At 35.9% G+C, this 12222-nt stretch overlaps 1 pseudogene; it reads left to right on the top strand.

The window, feature by feature from the left end:
- The first annotated feature begins 8880 nt into the window (after positions 1-8880).
- On the top strand, positions 8881-9360 carry LOC111147150 (annotated as a pseudogene).
- The last annotated feature ends 2862 nt before the right edge of the window (positions 9361-12222 follow it).

The following is a 12222-nucleotide window of genomic DNA, read 5'->3' as shown; positions in this document are numbered from 1 at the left end:
TCATTTTGTGCTCTAATTCTTAGGACCTAGGAGAATATTTGATAAAATGTTTAACCAATGGATGAAATAATTATAATCCTTTAGAAGCAGAAGAACCAGAAAATGAAAATGAGTAGGAAGACAGATGGTAAAGAAACATCAGAAAATTTTAGTGCCATAGAATCTAAAGGAAGAAAGAAATTTGAGGGAAAATGCTATTAAGATCAGGCATGGGGAACTTGAACAAATCATACTGGACACATGCACCCCACCCCCAGAATCTTTAGTCACATGAGGTTTGGTAAAATGGAGGGGGATAAACAAGATTTTATAAATAAGTCATAATCCTGCTCACAACATATTCATAGTCTAATGGGGAGATGGGAAAGGACAGATAAATAAATGAATTACTACAATAGATTGAGACAATGTGACAACAGAAACAACAACAGCAACAACAAACATGGGGGCTCTATAGAAACCCATAAGTCATAATAGGGTTTCTTGGAAAAAGCGACGGCTGAGTTGAGTCTTAAGGACCACAGGGATAAACTACACAGAGTAGCAGTTATAGATGAGCAATGGGGATGCTTACTAGTGTGTTTCAGGTGTAAAAGTACACATACAAAAACAGAAATATGAAGGTAAACCTAATGAACTTAAGTAGTTCAGTGAGGTACTAGTGTGTGTAACCAATCATAGTACTGAGAACATCTTGGCTTCCTGCCTTGCTCCTCACTATTTCAGTCAAATCCAATATATTTTAATTGAAAATTTTAAAAATGCAACTTCACTCCTAAAGTTTCTGACTAACTTTGAGCAGTAGCTAATTCCTTTAAAGGATCTAAATTAACATTTCCTTTATATAGAAAGGAAATGACATTAAAAGAGAATCAGTGTCTTCCCAACTTATAAAAATAAGTGAAAAGAAAGACATACTCTTCTCAGGCTCTTAATATATAGATATATAAAATCCAAGCAAAGAAAATGATCAGAATGGTAGAAAGAAATGCATATGAAAGTAACAGTTACACATTTTAAGAATTAGTTTCCCTGAAAATTATCTATTACAGTTTGTGGTAAATTGTTTTCCCATCATTTTGTAGTAACTGTCTAAAAAAAGAATATTTGAGAGTGACTCATAGTTATGAGAAAGGGAGCTATCTTGGTAATTCTATCATTATTATATAATTGTGAGGATACAACCATGAAATGATTTTGCATTTATTTTGTAGTGAGGTAGTGAAGAAAATTCATGTAGAATCGTAAGTGTTAATGGGTACATGAAAATGGGCAAATAGATCTCTAATGGAAAATAACAGAAATGTAAGGGCAACTTGGGAATCTAATCAGCAAATATCATTGAAGAAGGTACTTCCAAAAATACATAGCTCTGAAAAAAAAGAAAAAAGTATTATTCATCTGGATCTCTTGGGTATACGATCCCGTTTTTCTTAATACATTGAATTTGATATCAGAATTACTTATAACTGAGACTTTGAAGATGGTATATTTATCTAATTCTTCTATTCATCATCTGTGCATTATTTAAGGAGAGTAAATATTCACCTGTATTTACAATGAAAAGATTTGTGTGAAAATTTAAAAGATAACCAGAAAAGCTTATCTTTAAGTATCTAAGCACAGAAATGAGAAATTATGCCTGCCACCCATATCTTAAATCAGTCACAAATTACTATATTATTTTCCATCCCGATCTGATATTTACCAAACATCCAATATTCTAACATCAAACATTTATTTTAGGATACCTGATGTATATAGCACTTTACAAAGCAATATCACAAAAGTCCATCTCTATGCTAAGAGAAATTTACATGTGCCCAATGAGAGAGAATGCTCATCTCTAATGGACATGGTTGTCTGCAGGTAATAAGTTTGGGTTTCAACTTTTGGAAGGTAAATGGAAGACTTAAAACTTAGAAATACTTGATGGAAAATAAAAGCAAATAAAACATTAAAGTTATATTACTCTAAATACCAAGGAATACATTTAGAGAGGAATGAATGGGTGGTATTAAATATAATTTACAGAAAATTGAGAAACATATGATGAAAAGACATGAAAAAAATCTCATGGAAATAAAATCTGAGAATTGTGGTTAACTGTGAATAGTGTAATATGAAATAAAAAATATTAAAAAGGTAGGTGTACTAGAAGATGACAGAGTAATAGGACGACCATATGCTTGTTTCGTTCATCAAACACAGTCAGGGAACTATCAAATCATTCAGAATGCTCAAGAAATCCATCTGAGGACTGAAAGAACAAACTACACAATGAATGGGAGAGGGGAGGCCAAATAGCGGAAGGTGCAGAGACATGATTTGGGGGTGGAAAGTATCATGAGTGTTGCAGAGGGGAGGGAGCCTGGATCATGGACAGAGGAGAGAGAGAGAGAGAGAGCAATAAGGGGATCACACAAGAAAAACAGTTCCCCAAAATCACTGACTAGGAAAATGAGAAGGGGTGATTATCATGAGTATTTACAACCAGCAGAGCTCAAAGACTGAATTTTTAGAAGTCCATGCAGTCATCTGGTGTGGAGCCTGCCATAGTAGTGCTTCTGTGCAAGAGGGCAGAGGCCCAGGAGAACATGGTGCGATTTGAAGATCCCCTGAGATGCATGGGGAGAGACCTTTCCCTCTTCTTGAAGTGCATCTGGGAGAGGTGGCTTTGCCACTCGGGACAAAAGATCTAGCAGGTGCCATTGCACTCCCCTGTCTCTTAAGCATAGGATAGAGACATCAGCTGAGGGTGGCTCACCTGGACCCGGGTTTTTGCTGTGCTTTCCTCTAAACCTCTAGCTCCTGTGCATTGGTGTAACTGCCCTTCTGGGAAAAACCAGCATCAGCCCCAGTGCAGTAAGACCCTCCACCAGAGGACCAGTACAGGTCCATGCCACTCCAGGTCCCTGAAGTTTGGAGTTTTGAAACTCAGCCAGTGTGCCTGAGATAAAACAAAAGTGCACTGCACTTCTGGGCAGGCAGATGGCCCAGATACAAACAGGGTGAAGGTAGGGATCTGAGGGATGCTTGGAACACACAGAGGAGATTGTTTGGTCTTCTGAGAGGGCTACCTGGAGAGCAGCAGCCATGAACTCCCCTCTCCAGGAATAAGGAAGAGAGCTGGTGACATTTTTTTCTCCCCCATCCATCAGCATCTACTGACTTCAGTGAGCATCAAAATGAAAACCCACTTTAAAAAAAAAAAATCATCTGGGCGCCTGGGTGGCTCAGTCGTTAAGTGTCACCTTCTACTCGGGTTATGATCCCAGGGTCCTGGGATTGAGTCCCACATCTGCTCCTGCTCCACTGGAAGCCTGCTTCTCCCTCTCCCACTCCCACAGCTTGTGCTCCATCTCTCGCTGTGTCTCTTTCTCTGTCAAATAAATAAATAAAATATTTAAAAAATAAATAAATAAAATCATCAAGGTGATTAGAAGTATGGCCCTACAAATGCAATTTTTGCCCCCTGTTTGGAACTGTTTATTTGCAATAATTTCATCCAGTCAGTACTGTATAATCTGTGGGAACATGGTATCTGAGGCATACTTAATACTGCCTAAAATTAATCAGCCTGGCCCTAACTCTTCACTAACTCTCAAACCTTTGCAATTGTCCAAGCAGCCTTCCTTGTCTTTAGTGGCTCCCAATACTCAAGGATGTGTCAAGACCCATTTTGGTGTGTTATTTTTTTCTTATTCACCTGATGTATAGTAGTTATTCAGCTAGTTTCTGGATTCTTTCAGAGGAAATTGTTCCATACACAGCTGTAGATTCAGTGTGTCCATGGGTGGTGCTGAGTTCAAGAGCCTCCTTAAATGGGAACCATCTTGAATGGGAACTCAATGTCCCTGCATTCCTTGATTTGTGGCCTCCTCACTCCATCTTCAAAACCATCAACAGTGGGTTGAGTTCTTCTCAGGCTTTAAGTATCTCTGACCTCCCATTCTGCCACATATCTCTAACTCACAGGTATTCTACAAGACCTCACTTTTCAAATTTTACTGTGAAAAATATTGCCTCCTTAATGTACAATCTCAGGAAAATATAACCATCTCTCTCTATATCTATCTATCTATATATATAGCCATCTATATATAAATGTAACCATACAAATATAACCATCTCTCTCTCTCTCTCTCTCTATATATATATATATACCAAACCAATATTAAAGACATATGTATATATACCAAAAAATATTAAAGACATATATATATGTATATATATATATATATATATATAGAGAGAGAGAGAGAGAGAGAGAGAGATGGTTATATTTTCCTGAGATTATACATTAAGGAGGGAATATTTTTCATATATCATATATATGATATATATAAATATATATATATAAGTTTTATATACCTATATGCAAAGTATAAAGTATAAAAGTATATAAAATTAGAAAAACTTAAATATAAGTGATAAAATCATCTTGTTAGAGGAATAGAGAGATATAAATTAGAGGTGAAGTACATGTAATCCATAATGCTGTCCCCTTAGCTTGATGCCCAACATAGTTTATCACCATCCATTTGCACGTATTCAATTCTAGAATCTTTGCCAATGGAGAGAATTGTGTAAATTTAAATTATGAAACAGTCACAACTTCATGCTTTTCCTCAAATATTTGAAGAAGTTCATCTTAAAAGAAAATGATGACATATTCAGTGATGGCATATAGACCAAACCAATACTAAAGATATATATACAGTCAGAGACAGATCTTTGTCTTTTAAAATGTAGTATATAATTATAATTATAATTATTATACCAAAATTTTCTCTTTTCTTCTTAGAAATAATGAGCACCTATCACTAGAAGTATTCAAACCCACATGATATGCTTGCGTTTCAGAATGTTTTAGAAGATATTTACAAATTGGGACAAAAAGGCAGATGGGCTCTAAGACAGCTTCTTATACAAAAACATCCATGATTCCTTAGATAGTGGATGAGAGAAATAAAAACATTGAAAGAAATAAAAGAATGAACAACTTTTTTTCCTTGCCAGCACTTCACTATTTTTAGAAATATGTTTACATTTACATTATCTATTATTGTTCTTCTTTCTAAAATATGTCAAAATGGGAAATTTTTACTAATTCAGTCTGATTAGAATTTGTTTCAACTCAGTAAGGTCGGTTTAAACATTATGTACAATAGATGAAGAAGGAGGTGTTAAAGAAAATTAATGAAGGCATAAACTGCAAGGGATTAGTCGTATCATTTGAGAAGCTTATTTGTCTCAAGGGCACTGTTGTAACTGTTAGCACTATGGTCATAGGAAAAGCCCTTGACTCTACCCATTAACCAGCTAAGAAACCTTGGACAAGCTTCATAGTCCCTCCAGGGCTTGATTCTTTCATCTGTGGCTGAAAGGATTTAGTCAAGATGATCTCTAAGATTATTCCCATCTCTATGGCTTTATTATTTCAGGTGCCACACAGAACCGTATCAAGAGGAGAATATCATTTATTGATTTGGATAACTTTATCTTAAGTAACAAATTACATTTAAAATTTCCCTGGCAATAATCTTTTACATATTATCAAAATAACTGAAAATACAACTTTAAGAATGAAGTGTTTCAGTTTAGTTCATAGACTTTAGTGGAGAAAACCATTTCATGACAGGAGGTAATAAGCAATGCAGCCATTTTTTATAGAAACATGGATATAAAGTTATATATTTTTAGATATTTGCCATCCAATCTCAGCTATAAATGTCTTTATCACCTACAGTTATCTTTGGAATTAAATCTTTTGAGAGATGAATGCTGTAGACTATTTAATGCCTCAGCGGGTTTAGATGCTTATAACTTGTGAAAAGTTAAAATGTTTTCCCTTTTATTTCATATCTATTCTAAACTCTTATTGTTGCTTTTGAAACAGATATTTTAGAAACAAAAAAGGATGTGAGTGATCATCTAGCCCAATTTTGGCATTTTTAAACCAAGACCACACATTCTTTTCACTCCTCCATCAAGAGGTGTTAGCTAGAGCTCTTGCTATTGAAACTCTGAAGTACTCCCTGTGAGATGCTTCACACACTGAGGTGGTTGCATGCTGGAGAGGCCACCTGTACACAATCGGATTGATGATTGGAGCTGAGTTTAGCCTTCTGCCATTCCCAATGAAGCATCACATGACTGGAGTTGTTTGGGATCCTCCCATTCCGGCCCATCTGCCAAGTGAATACCCCTGAGTGGCTTCCATCAAAACTATATGAAAGAGGAGACCCATCCATCTGAGTGCTGGTACATTATTAATTCATGAAATTATGAGATATAACAAAATGATTGTTGTTTTAAGCAACTACCTTTGGATAGTTTTTGTCCTGTTTTTATTTTTACTGCACCAACAGATAAACAGACTTTGGTCCATGAAAGTGAGGTGCTAACATTACAAAATCTAAAATGTGTGGCTCTGGTCTGGGGACAGGGCAACAAACCAAAGTCTGACAAGTCTTAAAATAAATACTATAGAGGACTTGAAAAGATTGAAAAAAAATTACTAAGAGGTGGTAGAAAGTTTGGTACTCCTTCTACCCAGGTAACCTGGAAAATATATAATATATTTAATAAACTTGGTAATCTAGTTAGGATGTTTTCTGGATGAAGTGTTAAAGGTGCTACCTTGTTTCTTCCTGTTGTCTTTTTAAAAATGAGAGAAATGGGAGATGAAATAATCAACTGCTAATAGGATATAGAGTGAACATAAAGGGCTTAGGACAACCATTCCAACCAGCAACTGGTTCTCAAAGTAAGAGATGGTATCAGGGTAGAGATGAAATTTAGTGCACTGTCAGTAGAACAAACCCTTTGGTTTAAGACTTCAGAAGGATGGGTGCCTGGGTGACTCAGTTGGTTAAGTGTCTGCCTTCAGCTCAGGTCATGATCCCAGGGTCCTGAGATCGAGTCCCATACTGGGCTCCCTGCTTAGTGGGGAGCCTGCTTCTCTCTCTCTCTCTCTGAGAAATAAATAAATAAAATCTTTTTAAAAATTAAAAAAAAAAAAGACTTCAGAAGGATTTAAGTCTGTATCAAATGTACCCTCTCAGTAACAAAAAGAAAAAGGGCATGCCCTATTAGGCGCTCTAGGAGAGACAATAGGGCTTAGTGCACAAACAATAGCTTCACAGGGAAACCAAGATAAAGAAGGATTTACCCCAAAAAGATTTATGGGTTTGGTTTTGTCTAATGGAACAGATTAAGAATTGACACACAAAAGGCTCATGAGATTTTAAAGGAATTATATTAGCACTGAACAGCACAGAAAGAGTAAAAAAAAAAAAAAAAAAAAAAAAACCTAGAGATAACCAAAATTCTATATACAAGAAGCATTCTAAGAAAACTAAATTTTGTGGAAAGCAGATTTTATTGGAAAGGAAGTTTTCAGAGGGTAGGACCAAAGCCATGTAGAATTATAACCCAAAGACTAAGACTAAACCTCAATCAGGAAATGAAAATACCTGCCAGATTATATTTAAGAATTACTATAGTATAGTGATTGCTCTGTGTCTCATTTTCTCCATTTTGGAAAAGGAATATTTACTATGATCATCCTATGCCTATTTCTTCTTGGAACTTTCATTTGTCCCAAGAAAACAGATGATTTGTCTCTTCATTTCACAGGCTTACAGTCTAAGAGTAAATTTATCCAAAGGAGGGGGACCCAAAACAGAGATATTTTTAGAGCTAGATATGATTTAAATTGTGATTATGGACCTTAAACCTGAGCTACGTGACAGAATAGAATGGGACTTTTGGTGGTTATTGCATGATGCAGGAAGATCAATACTGTTGCGAGCAGGGCTTGTACTACAATGGTTTAGCATGAAAGCAAATTATTTGAAACTTCATTTATGGGTAAGCTGTCAGTGATCCCTCCTCTTGAATATGATGTGGTTGAGATTGCTTTAACCAGTAAAGCATGGCAGAAGTGGTGTTAGATTGTCTCATATCATGAAACTTTCACCTTCTTCAATTGACACACTGACCTACCATCTAAGAAATCTAACTCCTCTGCAGCTGCCATGCTGAAGAGGCCGTATTAGGCATTTCACTGGTAATTCCAGCTGAATTCAGCCTTTCAAAGGTACCCTTCTAGTCACCGTATGTGTGAGTATGCAGTTTGCACCCTCCAATCCAGACTCTATAACAGTTGATTATCACCAAGTGGCCTCTATTACACCACATGAAAGAGTAGGATTATGCAGTAGATCTCTGTTGGAAGTTCTGACCAACAAAATGTGTGTGATAGAGTAGAATGGTTGTAGGAGTTCTACTACTAAGTTTTGGGATCCTTTGCTCCACAGCAATAGATACCTGGAACATACACCTTCTCCTTTTAAGAGCAATCTTTAACGGATAAAATTATGGCAGGGAGAAATGAAGTGACTTGTACAGGTTTATGCAATATTATAGGGGAAGAACTGCAGTGCAAAACCAGAGCCCTTATCTTCCTCTTATTTCCACCATACCTCATCATCCTAAAGAAGTGCAATTTTCTTGTATAATGCTATCTTACAATGTTTGGAAATCAAGTACTCACCTTTATGAAAGTCAAACATGCTTCTTCTTAGTCCTTCTGTTTCTTTCCTTTTACCTGATTATTTTCTGCTATTTTATATTTCAAGACTCTGCCCACATAGGAAAATAATAAACATAGGTGAATTCTAATTTTAGTGGACTTCAAAATAGAAATGCAGGGTAGCCTGAAGACTAATTTCGAATCACAGGCATCTGCGATTACATCTTTTCTGTTTTAACAACAGCTGTGCTACTCGAAGTGAGATGCATTTGCTAACTTCTCTTGATAAGACTGTGAGAAATTAACAACAGTATTTCCTGAAACCATCAAGACAAAAAATGTCAGTGACACTGAATACTGATGTAAGTGATATTAAAATAGAATGCTTCTGTGAGAGGACACCCAAAACTTGTGAGAGTTTTTTGGCTCTCAGTACCAGTAATTACTACAATGACTGCATATTGCATAGAAGTACCAAGGGTTTCATGTTTGAAACAGGAGATCTGACAGGTACAAGAAGATGAGGTAATAGTAACTGGGGCAAGAAATCTGAGGATGAATATAGCAACTTTCTTAAGCACAATGTTAGAGGTGTTGTATCTATGGCTAATAACAGCCCAAATACCAATGGATCTTAGTTCTTCACCTATGGCAAACAGTCACTTTTGGACATGAAATATACAGTATTTGGAAAGGTAATGGATGTGCTGAGACTCTAGATGAATTTGAGAAGTTACCAGTGAATGAGAAGACATGTCAACCTCTCAGTGATGTGCACAAAGGACATAACTATTCATCCTAATCCCTTCATGCAGTAGCTGTAGTAGACCTGGAAAAACTGTTGGCAAACTATTCGAGGAACACACCTATTGTGGTTTATGTGGTTTTAATTATATCAAGAGACTGTATCATTCATCTGATTGTTTACAACTAAAATCTTCCACGTTGGTGGTACCAAGGGGATCCAAAGGGCTTTTACTCCATTAGAGCATTTTTCTTTGCTAAAACTATTATCCAATATATTTCTTAAAGTTTAACTTTTAAAAAATCTTGTCTAATCTTTGCTATATATAAACACTCATTTAAAAATAGAAATATACTATTTCTGTGATAAAGACTTAAGGCCCTACCTATTACTCTGCCCCCATTCACAGTCATCTCTTATAACTAGAATGAAAAGCACTTAATTTCACACTGTTTTCTGAGCTACAGTTAATCCAACCCAGGATCAAGAAAGACTTTAGTCAGAGAAATTTACAAGTTCCAAGCCAACATATCTACATTTCCACACTGAGATGACTTTTTGATAACCGCACTCTTTTCTTGTGGTGACTTTCCTTCCAAGTTTGGTTTATGAGATGAAGTCATCCTATATTCTGTACCAAGTAACTGAGTCTCTGTTCCTTGTTTGATCTCATGCCTGAGTCTTGGTTTGGATTTCCTGCAGATTTCCCCTATTCACCCAGGATTGTGTCCCACTCTGTTCTTGGAGAATCTGTATTCTAATCTTGTTATGAAAATTTTAGCCTTGCAGTGGGAATTATGCTACTTCTCTCCAATTTCTTTGGTGTCCCTATAATCCTCTCTAGAATCTTTGCTTCAGTACATAGCTGCCTTAACTTAGTTTTAAGTTACTTAACACCTAACTCTCACACTCTTGCTAGTATTCCTGGACACCAGCGTGATGGCCTGCCTGTCTATCCACCTGTCATGACCCATTATTGTTTAGTGCTCACCATTGCATTTTCCAGATAAAATGCTTTGCCTGTCTGGCTGGATTTCCATCACTCGATTCTTGTTCAATTTGCAAGAACTGATTTTATCTCAGTGTTGGCTTTTAGTCTCCCCCTTATATCCGACTTAAACTCTTTCTGCCACTACCAAGTCCTATATTGGTTAGAGGAGGACAGCTGCTGGATGATAGCTAATAGAGAACAGTTACCTTACTCTAATAATTAAAAATACATTGTAAATCAGTTGTTCCCATACAGTTTTAATAAAAACTTACCTCTTTTAATTTTAACTTATAAGAAAATACTTGTGCTATTCTTTCTCCTTGATATTTGATAAGAATAAATGAAGGCCACAGAGTCAGAAATTGAATCTCAATGTTTTTAATATGTGCATATTTACAGAGGTTACTATTTAAGTGAAAGGCGTAGTTTTTATATTTACTTCTAAATAATAGAATTCTCACAGTGGAAAAATACAACATATTTATTTATATATGAAGTCACATCTTTTCTCTGTGATGCAGTGAAATAAAGCATATGACCATGATGTGTGTAAAGTTTTCATTTAAAAAGTTAATAATTCTGATCTGGATTTTTTATCAAGGACTTAATATGAATATATATATATTTATCAATTATTGTACTCATTTACAAAGTAAAAAAAGTTGCAATTTTTTTTTTTTAATGTGTTGGAAAATTTTTTCTCAAGGTTTTTCTTTTGTGCCTGTAGTTCTTGTAGTCACTTTCCTCATTGCAAATTTTTTTTAAAGATTTTTATTTATTTGACAGACAGAGATTACAAGTAGGCAGAGGAGATAGGCAGAGAGAGAGGAGGAAGTAGGCTCCCCGTCAAGCAGAGAGCCCGATGCGGGACTCGATCCCAGGACCCTGGGACCATGACCTGAGCCGAAGGCAGAGGCTTTAACCCACTGAGCCACCCAGGTGCCCCAAAAGTTGCAAGTTTTTAAAATGGTCTTCATTATATTGTATGGACTAAGTATTTGTCTTGGTCCAATTAGGAGATAGAGCCACACAGTAATTTAAATAGAGGAAGTTTAACATTAAGAATTATTAAACTATAATAAAATTATAACTATAAAGATGAAAAGAATGTGTTCTAAAGGGCTTCTCCACCTTCTCCTAGAGCTGCGGAAATGTACCAAAGAAGGACATACTTAGGATATATTCTAACCCCTTACAGGATAGTGTTCAGACCTAGTTTGAACAGTGAGGTTTGTTGGACTGACGGAGTTAAAGCTAGTTTACAGATATCAAGCAAGTGGAAAAATTAAATAAAAAAAAGAAAAAGAACCTCTGGACTGGGGTTGCATGGTTGCCAAGGAACTATGTGCTCTGGGTGCAAAGATGGAACAGAGCAACATCAAATGTCCCTACACACCTATCCTTTGCCTGACAGTGTGGCAAGAGCAAGAAAAAACAAAATATTATTTACCCTAATCAGGAAAGAGGAGCTCCTTCTCCCTGCAGTGTCTCTCTAGAGCCGGCTATCAACAAAATTTAAAATTATACTTGTCATAAGGTAGAAAATGCAGGAAGTGTTCTCTTATCATTGAGAACCAACATACTAAAGTGAGAATTTGTCTTAGACATCATATAAGCTATCTCACTATATTGTAAATGTACATTAAACACAAAATAAAACAACTCTTTTACACCATGTTTTTGTCCTATAAGTATTACCACTACCTGTATGCAATAAAAATTAGTAATAGTTATAAATATTTCAACATTTAAAAACATTTAGGTGGATAATATTGATGGTCTAGATATTTTGAGAAGTTTCCCTCTAAATTGAAACTGATAAAACCTTTATTCTAGATAAGCTTCCCTGTGTTGCCAGAAACAGTTGAAATTATTCCATGGGCTTTACGTCAATCTTTTTTTTTTTTTTTTAAGTAATCTTTATACCAAACATGGGGCTTGAGC

The sequence above is a fragment of the Enhydra lutris genome, unplaced genomic scaffold, assembly GCF_002288905.1.
Source record: "Enhydra lutris kenyoni isolate GAN:26980312 unplaced genomic scaffold, ASM228890v2 scaffoldscaffold15, whole genome shotgun sequence".
In the NCBI taxonomy this organism is placed as follows: domain Eukaryota; kingdom Metazoa; phylum Chordata; class Mammalia; order Carnivora; family Mustelidae; genus Enhydra; species Enhydra lutris.
This window is presented reverse-complemented; position numbering and strand designations above follow the sequence as displayed.